Genomic DNA, 12,622 nt, shown 5'->3' with positions numbered 1-12,622 from the left:
GCTTGAGTCATCTAGACCGGTAAAGAATACCAATGGACTTGGTTTCTCTAGACATGAGGAAGGAGAATCCTCAGGAACAAATGTTGAAGCATCAAAGAAGCAACCGACACTCAAAGGAAAAGGTAAGCAAAAATTCAAACCTGTTTGCTTTAACTGTCTTAAAGAAGGACACACTGTCAATGTATGTAGAAGCAAAGCCTACAATAATTTTCCTTTTTTTATTAACAATGTACCTAGATCCAATAAGTTTAATGGTCATTGTTATGCATGCAACAAGTTCGGGCATAGAGCATCTGAATGCAGGTCTATCATGAACAATACCGGAAGATATCCTCAGATGACCCAAGGAGCTGGTCCAGAATCTTAACCGGTTTAATGCTTACAATTATCAGTCAGGCAATAATGGTTATCAACTAGCAACTGGATGGAGAGCAAACTATTGGATTTGTCATGGACATGGTCACACTGCTGCTACATGCAGAAGGAAGAATGGAAACATGAACAATGGACCTTGGAGAGCACCTGGATTGGTTTGCTATCACTGCAACAAACCGGGTCACATTGCAAGATTCTGTAGAAGAAGAAAGAGTATATCTGATGATATAACAGTCACTTAGAAAGGAGAAATTGATGTTGAAATAGTTCAAGCAGACATGAACAAAACCTGGAGGAAGAAACCAACAATGTTGGAAGAGGAACCGATTTCTGCACCTAGTGTGGAAATATCAGAAAGGACAAACTAAGCTCCAAAGAGGATTAGGGGGAGCAAATGGCAAAATGATTGTGAACCCCCTAGTTACACTAGTAAAAGACCTTAACCGGTATGTAATACCTATCGCTTGGCAGAAGACCGAAAATGGTAAAAGAGGCAAATTAGGGTTTACACCCTAATAGAGGAGCATTAATGGCAATAGGTGAGAGACATGTATAAAAGCATATTTCAAATCATTTCTCTCTATCTATTTTTGAGCGAAGAAAATTTTTTCAAAGTGCAGAGCAAAGAAAAGGCCATTTGAGCTAAGATTTCAAGAAATTGACAAGTTTTGAAGGAGATTCAAACTCAGCTTGCAAACGGTCATGAAGAACACAAAGCAATGATTTGGCAACCGACGGAGAGTGAAGTGAAGTAGAATCAGGAAGCCCTAAATTCACATTGTAAAGGTATTTTTTGTGTTCTTGAAATACTCTACAATGGCTTCCGCATCTCATACCAGTTCTAGTACATCCATTGAGTCGAAAAGTTTCATTCAAAGGAAGTCCAAATATAATGCCCTATCACAAGTTTCGGCTGGAATAATAGTTGAAGAGGGAATTTTTGATTATATTGATTGCAAAATAGAAGACCTAGGGTCTTTAGCTATTCACACCCAGTTAGGTTTATTTTGCGGCAAGGACAAGAAAATCAAACCGGAGTTTAGTATCCTAGAGAAGAAGAAACTCCATAATGCAGTATACTTTCTGGAAGACTTTACAGAGGATCATATCAGGATCATTTTGAGCAGAGTCCATGGTGACAAGATGTACCTAGAGAAGACGCATGATATCACACCTCAGGCAATTCATGCAGTCACCAATTTTTGTAACACAAGGGAAGTACCAACCCTAAGAATGGTAAGCAAAATGGAAATGGCCAAGCTCACCGGTTCAACAAGTGACTCACGAGGTATGATAGTTAATCCTATCAAGGATGGTCTAGTGAAATACTCCTGCATCATGATAAGCTATAGAACATTCTCAGCCAGCAGGATTAATTCTGTATCTGCTGCAGTGGTAAATGCCGCTTACCAGATGATTAAAGAGGACACATCATTTGACCTATGCACCGGTATGCAGAGGCAACTCCTATCTAATCTAAAGTCGATTAAACAGGATAATGCATTGAGATTCAAATTTGGACAACTACTAGTTGGGTTGTTTTTCTATTTCCAAGGCTACTTTCCTGGAGGAGATGTCCAGTGGTCTCCTGACCAACCGGTGACCAAGCAGATCAAGGAAAGCATACAAGCCATTGGTACCGGTTACCCTGAAGTGCTGAACAAATATTTTGATGAGTTCAGAAGGAAGATGAGTCAAAGGGTAAGGATCTAAGGTGACATTGTTAAGAAATATGAAGATGACATCTATTTCACCATCCAGGTGGACAAATGCTTAATGGAGGTTGTTGAGCCTAGAATGGAAGAAGTGGAGCCAATGGGCTATGAGGTGATGTATGATATGCTGGAAGGATATGCCTCAACCCTTATTGCCTCACCTCTTGATCCTAATGCTAAGAGGACCAGAACATATTTGGAGAGGATTGCACCAACCGAGGAACCCTCAATCAGGAAAGGAAAAGAACCGGCTACAAAGAAAGCAAAGGCAGTGCCTGCAGCATCGACACCGGCTACCACTGCAACTCCAAGAGTCACCAAGTGGTCACCTGCAAAGAAGAAACTGAAGGTGACACTGGCAAAAGTCTTTGAAATAAAAAGGAAGACTAAGACAAATGAACCGGACTCTAAAGAGACCGAGTCTGATGAAAAGCCAAAGAAGGCCAGACAGACAAAGAAAATGAAGAAGAATGAACCGGTAGCATCCGCATCGGTAAATATTGATATCTCCTCATACAAACCTTTGACAAATTTTCAAAGGACAATTAAGAATATTAGGAGAAAATTACTTCATGATTTAGTAGATTATTATGATGATTTTAGTGATGAGAAGGAAGAAGTATTACAGGAAATCATTATTTATTTGTGTAAAAATGATCGGTCGCCATCAAAGATTAAATCTCAGACACCAGATTCTTTATATAAAGCATTAGATAATAAATGGCATATTGCCATTGAAAAAGAACAAGAGATAAGGGAGAAATTCTTTGCACAGTACTTTATCGACCTCTCAAATTCAAAATTATTTGATGTTTTGGATCAAAATAAAGGACTCTTCTTCACAAGGAGAAGAAGACTTTGGTTGTTGGAGGGAAGAGTTGATGATGTTGAAAAAGACACTCATCAGTATATGAATCATGCTATTCAAGCTCACAAAGAACGAATGGTCAACCGACAAGCAGAAAAAGAATCGGTCATATCAAAACCGGATGAATTTTTTGATGAAGAAGGAAACCCGGTTGAAGAACCAATCGACACTATTGATGTCAATGCCCTGGACGTAGAAGATGTCACTCAGGAAATACCTTCTGAGGGAACAGAATAGGGGAAACAAGCCGAATAGGGCAGTGAGCAAGCCAAGGACACACAAGAAGTAGCTAAGGAACAGGAAGAGAAGAAGAAGAGGGGTGAAGATGAGAAAGAGAGAAAAGAGGAAGAGAAGAGAAAAGAGGAAGAGGAGAAATGAAAAGATGAAGAGAAGAAGAAGCAAGAAGATGATAGGAAGAAGAAAGAAGAAGAGGACAAGGAAGAAAAGAAGAAGAAGGAAGATGAAGAAAAGAAGAAGAAGGAAGAGGAAGAGAAACAAGAGGAGAAGAGGAAGGAAGCAGAGAGGAAAAAGAAAGAAGAGGAAGACAAGGAACAAGAACTGAAGAAAGAAGTAGAGAAAAGGAAGAAGGAAGAAGCAGACAAGGCAGCGGAAGCAATGAAGAGCACACAGATGGAGACTCTGAAGGCAAGTGGGAGTCAAGCCAAATCGGCTAATATCTCCAGTCCTATCGATCTCTAGTCTGCAAGTGAGTCAGAGCTTATGCAGAGCATCAAGGTTGCTCAAGAGTTCCTTGAAATTAATCATAGGAAAAAGGAGCAAGACATAATTCAGGTGGCTATAGACACCCTTACCGGTTTGATCCCCAATACCAATCTTCCTAACACTGAATCATCACTAGCATAGCTCAAACTACTATGTACTGTAGTGGATGATCAGGTGCAGAGCCTGAAAGAAGCAGCTGAGGCAAATGTCAAGAAAGAGCATCAAAAGGCTCTTAACATTGCTCTGGTGAAAAATTTGAATGAGCTCCGATCTGAACTTCTGAAAGACCAAAAGGATATAAGGGATGCTTTGGATGAGGGAAACTTGCTACTAAGCAAAATCTGTCAACCCCATCTATTTTGTGATGATGTGCTAACTCAGAAGAAAAAGCTCCAAATGGACTTACAGTCCTACTTGAGCACATTTAAGCCACCCTATGATTCCTTTGCAACTTATGGGCAAACCATTCACCGGTTCCAGATCCAGTCAGCCAAAATGGAGCAAGAGATCAGTACACAATCTAGAGATTTGCAGGAGCTACAACTGGTTTTACTTCCACATCTGCAAATTCTTCAGAAGTGTTATTTGAACCTGGATGCCTTGACAGTTATGTAGGAATTGAGCACAGTTGATGCCATGGAGGAACAGGCATCCCAGATGCAAATAGAGAAAGAAGTGGCCACCTCCCTACTTGAGTCCTGGTCTCTATCCATGAAATAATTTTTGCAGGACTATAAATCAGTTTTTGACAAGTATTATTCATTGTTGTCATAAACTTTTATTATTTCAATATCAAATGGAAACAGAGTTGTTCAGTGGTACTTTGTCATTGTTGGCAAAGGGGGAGAAGTACTCTACCTATTTTGGAGACAAATAGGGAGAAGTATCTGGTTTTAAAATTTGGATATATGTTTTGATATATGCTATATGCTCTGATATCTCAATGTTTATGCTCTGTATGCAAAATTGCTATACATTGTATTGATTAAGGGATAGTGTATATGCTTAGGGGGAGCAATTTTGTTAATGGCATGTTTTTGTTGTAAAACACTTAGATGTCAAAATTTTATTTTCCTAAGTGTTGCCATCAATGCCAAAGGGGGAGATTGTTGGCATTTTTGATGTTTATGTTGTGATTGTCATTGATGGACACACACTTGTATTAAGATCCCCTTTATATGTATGATCTAGAGCTCAACCAGTATTTGTTTCAACTGGTATGTTGTATTCTAGTCTTTAGACTATTGGTGATTTTGCAGAATGTGTTTCTCGGTCTGAAGTGGCATGTCGACCCCAAGTGGTTCGTAGATCTCAAGCGGTATGAGGAAGCAAAGCGGCATAACACATTCTTACCAGTCTTCATTTTTGTCAAACCGGCAACTGGTATTTTGTATGAACCGGTAATACTCTATGATGAGTTACCAACTGGCATTTTGTGATGAATTACCAATCCACTGATTGATTGACGATGCTGACACACTGACGGTGCTTTTTGTGTCATGTTACTAAGTATGTCTAGATTCATTGAACCTAGGAAATTGTAGTGTAATCCTACTGGACCGACATGAAATCAGATTCCTTTAAAAGGACATCATGTCTAGGGTCTTAGGTTGTTGCTGAAAGGGTTTATGTTGTGACTAGGGTTTAAGGTGGTTGTTGAGTTGTTGTAAGTGTGATCTTATCTGAGAAGATCAAATTGTAACTGAGAGAGAGATAGAGAAGACTGAAGTAATGCTGGAACGCATTAGCAGTGAGCTATACTGGATCTAACCAAGCAGTTTGTGCTATTAGATAGATCAAACACTTGTTGATTACTCACATCTTTGACAAGTCTGTAGCCCTTAATCGGGTAGGCCCAAAAGCCTATTGTAAAATCCTCTAACAAGGTGGTTCACTTATGTGAATCTAAAATCCTCTAACAAGGTAGTCTTTAATTGGACTTATCTCCTAACAGAGATTGAGATTCCTAACAGGATCTGTTTTGGTGAAGAACATTGTAAGACCTTAACTGGTCTAGTTTCTATTCTGCAGATAGTGACTTGTGAGTTCCATCTCACTGTGGTTTTTCCCATTTGGGTTTCCACGTCAAATATCTTGTGTTATGGTTGTATTGCTTTTGTGGGTCAATGCTTTATTTGCATTTTGGTTTGCATGTGTGATAACCGGTTTGTCTGTTAAATTATTTTACCGGTTTATCTTCAGACTGTTTAAGTGTCTAAGGAAAGAGATTTTTGGCATACTAATTCACCCCCCCCCTCTTAGTATTCATCAGAACCAACACTGCAGATCATTCTTCAATTAAGTCCTGATAGACAGCCTCATTTTCAATAGAAAAAAACAACCAACTTCAATATTTGAATAGTTGTGGACTTGAAAAAATAATAGTGCAACATCCATAGAGCATGGATATTAAATCCATAACTACAAGCCATCAACTTAAAAAGTAGAGGAATGTGAAACATTCTCCCATAAGAACTTTAAATAATCTTTCCTACATATTTCAGCTTCCATTATTGTCACCTTTTTGAAGAACCACATATTCACTTTTAACATCACCACCAGACATCATAACAATATTTGAACACTCATTTTTACATACCAATCAATAATTAGGTTGACAACAACAACAACCACAAATACACTAAAAACATAATTAAACATCTACAACTTCCTCTTCACCTTTGTTATCGATACACACAAGTGTGACAATAATGACAACACCATGTAAACTACAAATAATATCCAATGACAACATGTTTGAAATCACTGACAACACAGACTCATATTTCAAATAATCTCCCTCTTTTTCATTGATGGAAACACTTGCACCACCAATTAGAAAAAGATTCTCCAACTATAACTCTCTCCCCCTTTAACATCAAGGAAAAAGGGCACAACACTTCAAATCATAACTTATTTAAATAGTATTCCCCCTTTTGGTTATATCTGATATAAAAACACTCCCCTTGTCAAAGATATCTCTCTTTTACACATATTTTCCTACAACCAAGAAATCACAACCTTCAGTGCTCCCCCTAAGAGCAACAACCACATTAATCTAGGAGACAGTTGATGGATTCTTTACCTCCCCTCTCAAAATATGCACCACTTGTCTGCATCTTTTTTCAAGTATGAGGGGAAATGACTCCTAGCTTCTATCAGAGATACTCAAAGGTGTCCTTTGATAGTGCCTTTGTGAAAATATCTACAATTTGCTCCTTTGTAGGCACATATTCTAATTTAACTTCCTTCTCTAAAACCTTCACTCTTAAAAAATTATACTAGATAGAAAAAATTTTAGTCCTTGAATGTATTACCAAATTTTTGAAATGTTAATTGCACTTGTATTATCACATATAATAGGAATTTCCTCATCTTACATCACCTCAATATCTTTGAGAGTTTGCTTCATCCACATAACTTGAGTGCAACGGGATGTTGTTGTAATATAATGTTCTTCTATTGTAGATATTGACATTGAATCCTGCTTCTTACTTAGCCAAGAGACCAATCTATCTCCCAATAAAAAAGCACCACCACTTGTACTTCTTCTATCATCAACACATCCAACCCATTCAACACTTGTGTAATATTTTAAAGAGAAATCATCATTCTTCTTATACCACAAACCAAAATCCAAAGTCCCTTTCAAATATATGAATATCCTTTTTACTATTGAGTTATGAGAATGCTTTGTATTAGCTTGATAGCTGGCAATTAAACAAACAACATGCATAATATCTTGAAGCAGTAAAATACAACAATACACCAATCATAGATCTATAATGTTTCTTACCCACTTACAAAGATTAATTATCCTTTCTTGAATGACAACCATTAAGCATTGGGGTTTCAACTAGCTTACAATTCTCCATGTCAAACGTCTTCAACATCTCCTTGATATACTTGGCTTGAGAAATGAAAATACCATCTTTTGACTATCATACTTGAAGACTAAGAAAAAATGACACCTCACCAATTATTGATATCTCAAATTATTCTGCATACTTCTTGCAAGTATCTTCATCTCCACCAAAAATGATATCATCAATATGTGCAACCACTATCAATGGTTTCCCACTTTCAAATTTAAAATAAACATTACTATATGCAGTACATTTTATTGAAGTTTTACTGCAACAAATATTTGTTCAACCTTGCATACCAAGGTCTAGGAGACTCCTTGAGTCCATAAAGTGCCTTCTTGAGTATACAGACCATAGCTAAATCTTTTGACAACTAAAACCCATCCAATGTTTAATGCAAACATCTTCTTCAAGTTCTCCATTCAAGATTTTTGACATAACATCCATCTAATATATCTTAAAGTTGTTGTAAGCAGAAAATGCAATAAATATTTTTATAGATTCCATCCTATCTACCAGAGAAAAATTCTCCTCAAAGTATATACCTTTAACTTGTGAATAGATTTTACAAACTAATATTGCCTTATTTCTCGTGACTTCTCCATATTCATTCAGCTTGTTCTAGAAAACCTACTTTGTTCCTATCACATTCTTTTCCACCAATCTAGTTACCAATTCCCATGTCTGATTATTTTCCATTTGATTCAACTCTTCTTACATTGTCTTCATCCATCCATCATATTTTTTAGCCTCTACAAAATTTTATGGCTCTACCTTAGACAAGAAATAAAAATTTACTTGTTCACTAGCCTCAACAATTTTTATTTTACAATGAACTCCTTTATCTTTATATCTAATGATTTTATCTTTTCAATGATTATTTTGTACATACTTTGTAGGTGTCATAGATGCTTGCTCAAGTTCCTTTTCTTCTGGATTTGATTCATCTTTATCTTTTGGAACTTTTTTCTCTTCTGCAATAATGGGGGTGACTTCTATCCCAATCTTAAGTTTTGGTGTAACTTAATTCCATTCTTCACTTACTCTAACATTTGTACTTTCCACAATCTTCTTCAAACTCTTGTTATAGCACCCATATACCTTACTTCTTGTGTAATATCCCAAAAATATTCCTTCATCGGATCTTGCATCAAACTTTCCAAAATCCTCTTCATCTCTTTTGATGTAGCAATTGCTTCCAAAAATTATGAAATATTTGGCTCTAGGTGATCTTCCATGCCATAGCTCATAAGGTGTCTTTATCTTATTCACCCTCACTTGTAGTTTATTAAGAATATATATATAAGTATGCATAAATTCTTTCCAATACACATTAGGTAGGATAGCATCTTTCAATATAGTTCTAGACATTTCAACAACAATCCTATTCTTTCTTTCAACAACTCCATTTTGTTGTGGATTCCTGGGAGTAGATAATTGCCTCCTAATACCATTCTCTTCACAAAATATATAAAATTAATTTAATGTACAATCTCCTCCTCTATCATACCTTAAACATTTGATCTTAGCTTCAATTTTATTCTCAACCATAGATTTGAATACCTTAAATCTATTTGGTGCTTCTGATTTCTCTTTTAAAAAAGTAACCCATGTCATTATAGAATAATCATCAATGAGAAACACAAAATTCCTTTCACTATTTAGTCCTCTTGTCCTTGTAGGTTCACATAGGTTGGTATGAATCAATTCCAAAGGACTTGTATTAGAATACTCCTCATTCTTGAATTTGTTCCTTCTTTTCTTTCCCATCTAACATTCCTTGCACATTGTATTGGCAGGTTTCATAATCTTTGGCAAATCTCTCACTGCATGAGTTGAATTGATCTTCACCATGTTGTCAAAGTTAATGTGTCCCATCCTTTTGTGCCACAACCAACATTTACTTCATTGTGCCAATACACAATTACTTCTTCTTTTTCCTTTACACAATAGACATTTCTATTTGTTCTTATACCTTATGCAGCTAACTTTCTAGAAACTCCATTTTTATCTCACATCTAGACCCATGAAATATGAGCTTGTAGTCTTTACTACATATCTGATTCACACTCAAAATATTATAACTCAAACATTTAACATAATAAAAATCATCTATCTTATGCTTACTATCAATGTCTATGGTTCCTTTATTGTAGATAGGTGTAGCTTCCTCACCAAAAAACTTCACTAATCCACCATCATACTTTTTAAAGTCTATGAACTTCCATTTGTCACTTGTCATATGATTTGAGCATCCAGAATCAAATATCCAATCTTTAGGTTCCACTTTTGCATGTAGTGCAATCTTCACCATCATTAATTTTTCATTGTCCTTCTCATCATGTGGAGTACCAGACCTTTCATTGTCCTTTTCTTTTATGGCTAAAAATAATGATTCATCATTTAAGTCAACACAATCTTCTTCTTTAGAGGAATAGGACTCCATTAAACAAAAAATATTTTTAGGCTTGTCTCTATCATCTATTCTTTTGTTTCTATCATCTCTTCTATAATTATCCATTCTCTTGTTATCATCATCTAATCTCTTATAGTTAACTTTCCTATAAGTAAATCTTGTAGCATAATGACACATTCTTGCACAATTAAAATATTTGAAGAGAACGTTACCTTTGTATTTTTTTTATCCTTTCTTCAGTCTTCTCACAAATTCCACTTGAACATCATCTAGATCATTGCTTTTTTTAGTTATATTTTCAATATTTTTGGTGGATTTGAATGCAACTTCCTTCTTGACATTTTGCAGCTCCTAAAACTCCGAAATCTCAAACGTAGAGAGTGATCCAAGGTATATGTATCCATGTTATGACTTTCTTCAATAGAATACAACTTAGGTTTATATGATCTAAGTAGCGTCCTTGTTACTTTTCTTACAACTTCATTTTATGCCAATGTTCTGTCAATACCTCCAATCACACTTACTATCTCATTCACTCAATCCAAGTAACCTTCAATGTTCTCATGTTTAGACATCCTCGATGTCTCAAATCTACACTTTAGATTTTGCATCTTGACTTTATTGGTCTTTTGATCTCCTTCACAAACATTGCTCAACTTGTCCCAAATTTCCTCTATAGATTTGTAGCCCATGACCTTCAAAAACTCCAATTCACTCAAACTACTAACAATTACATTTCTTGCCTTGACATTATTTTCACAATGCTTTACCTTATCTAGAGTAGAGGGACCACCAATCAAAGCAGTATAACTAGTCTTAATAATATCTACAGTGTCGTAAATTTTTTTTACATACAATTTTGTCCTTGCTTAGACTTCACCTTGGGGCTTTGGCTTTCAATGCCTAATGCATGTTCTAATTCTACTCACACCATCCACAAACCTACATTTTCATCTCCTTCACTGTCATCCCTCAAATTTTATGTCTTGATCTTTAGGACTAGGGTGCCTATTGCCCTGGTTCTATCAATTAGGGCCCATTTTTGGTCCTCACAATGGTCATCTCAGATGAGCGAGAAATTTGATCCCGTGTCGGCTTACTCCAAAAATTCAATTAATTTTTGGGCAGTCAAGTATACGAGGAGGTCTACCCCTTTCATTTGAAACATAACTATTCCTAAGATCCAAATTACACTCCATCAAATTCAAGTGAGAAAGCAATTAGTCATTCATCAAGTATTGAAGAAGAACTGAAGTCAAGTTTATGCATTCAAGACGGTATCCATGATCAATCTTCTATGAAGATATTCTACAAGTAATCTTAAAACCCTTGAATGAGGATTAAAAAAATTTCATCAAGGTATAAATTTTAATTACGAGAATTTTACTTTAGGTCTAACCTTTCCCTCAAAAGGAAAGCATCTTGTACTAATTTCCATTTCAATTACTATTTCAATTTCAAAGTTAATTCCTAAATTTAAGTTTGACCTAAGGAATTTTATCCACAACATCTTTCCCTCTCTTTATGTGTGCAAAAAATAGGTTCAAGAGTTGTACTCAAGGATTCTGATAGAGTTGGCAACGACAAACAGGTTCAACTTAAATGGAGTGAAATTCAAAAGACCAAGGTGAATCTGTGCTACTTGGTCCTAAAAAATTAGGACAAACTTTTGGAAATAGGTTCTAAATCTCTTAGTTTTTCTAGATCTCAATTTGTGGCTCCATGGGATATCTGTAGTAATCTATTTTTGATAATTTACTTTAATTATTCATTGTTTTAACCTAATTTCACATTTACCTTCCAATTTCAACTAGGAAAGAGGGTAACTAATAATAACCTGTGAATCTAATTAAAATTTCAGCCCTTTACTTATTTGGCTTGTGGCTAGACCTATTGGATTCACCCTGCTTTGGATGTGTTGGCTAATTTGACGTGTTAGTGGTTTTATTATCTTAATTAAAACCCTAATTCCAAATTTTCCCCAATGCATTTTCATGAACCCGACTTGTTTCATCCTTATTTTTTATTTATTGTCTCATATCTGATTTGTATGCACTTTAACATTAATATTTACACTCATAAATCATATTTTCAATTAAATTACATAAATACAGAGGTTAAATTCATAAAAACCCTAATTTATTTTCCTAAAATTGAATTGTGGGTTCAATAATTTTTCAATTGTGTTTTTAGATCTAATTATTATGACACGTTAGTTCAAATTTAGAGGCATCTAATACTCAATATCATAATTAAAATTTCTTAATTAACTGGTTAATGAATCATTTTTATAGAGAATTGTTTTGCTTAATTATAGTTTTTGCATCCAATTTGCTTCCTTTGTGCATGAGTTTTGTTACCATTAGTCCTATATACAATATTCCAGTGAGAAGAAGATGTAGACTTAAGGCTTCCCAAAGTTTAAAAACTAAGGATATGGAGCCTCAGTTGGATAACTTATTCCATGTGAATGTTTGTGCTTCCTCTGATCCAACAAATGACATTACTTATCCCCATTCTCCTCATACTTCTCATAATGTGGATGAGTCGCTAACTAGGGTTACTATTGACCAATTAGAGAAGATTGATAATGAATTTGAGAATCTTCAACAAATATGGGTCAGCAATACCCGAATAGTGAGGCAATCCCGTTGATTGA

Source organism: Cryptomeria japonica, chromosome 11 (assembly GCF_030272615.1).
Source record: "Cryptomeria japonica chromosome 11, Sugi_1.0, whole genome shotgun sequence".
In the NCBI taxonomy this organism is placed as follows: Eukaryota; Viridiplantae; Streptophyta; class Pinopsida; order Cupressales; family Cupressaceae; genus Cryptomeria; species Cryptomeria japonica.
This window is presented reverse-complemented; position numbering follows the sequence as displayed.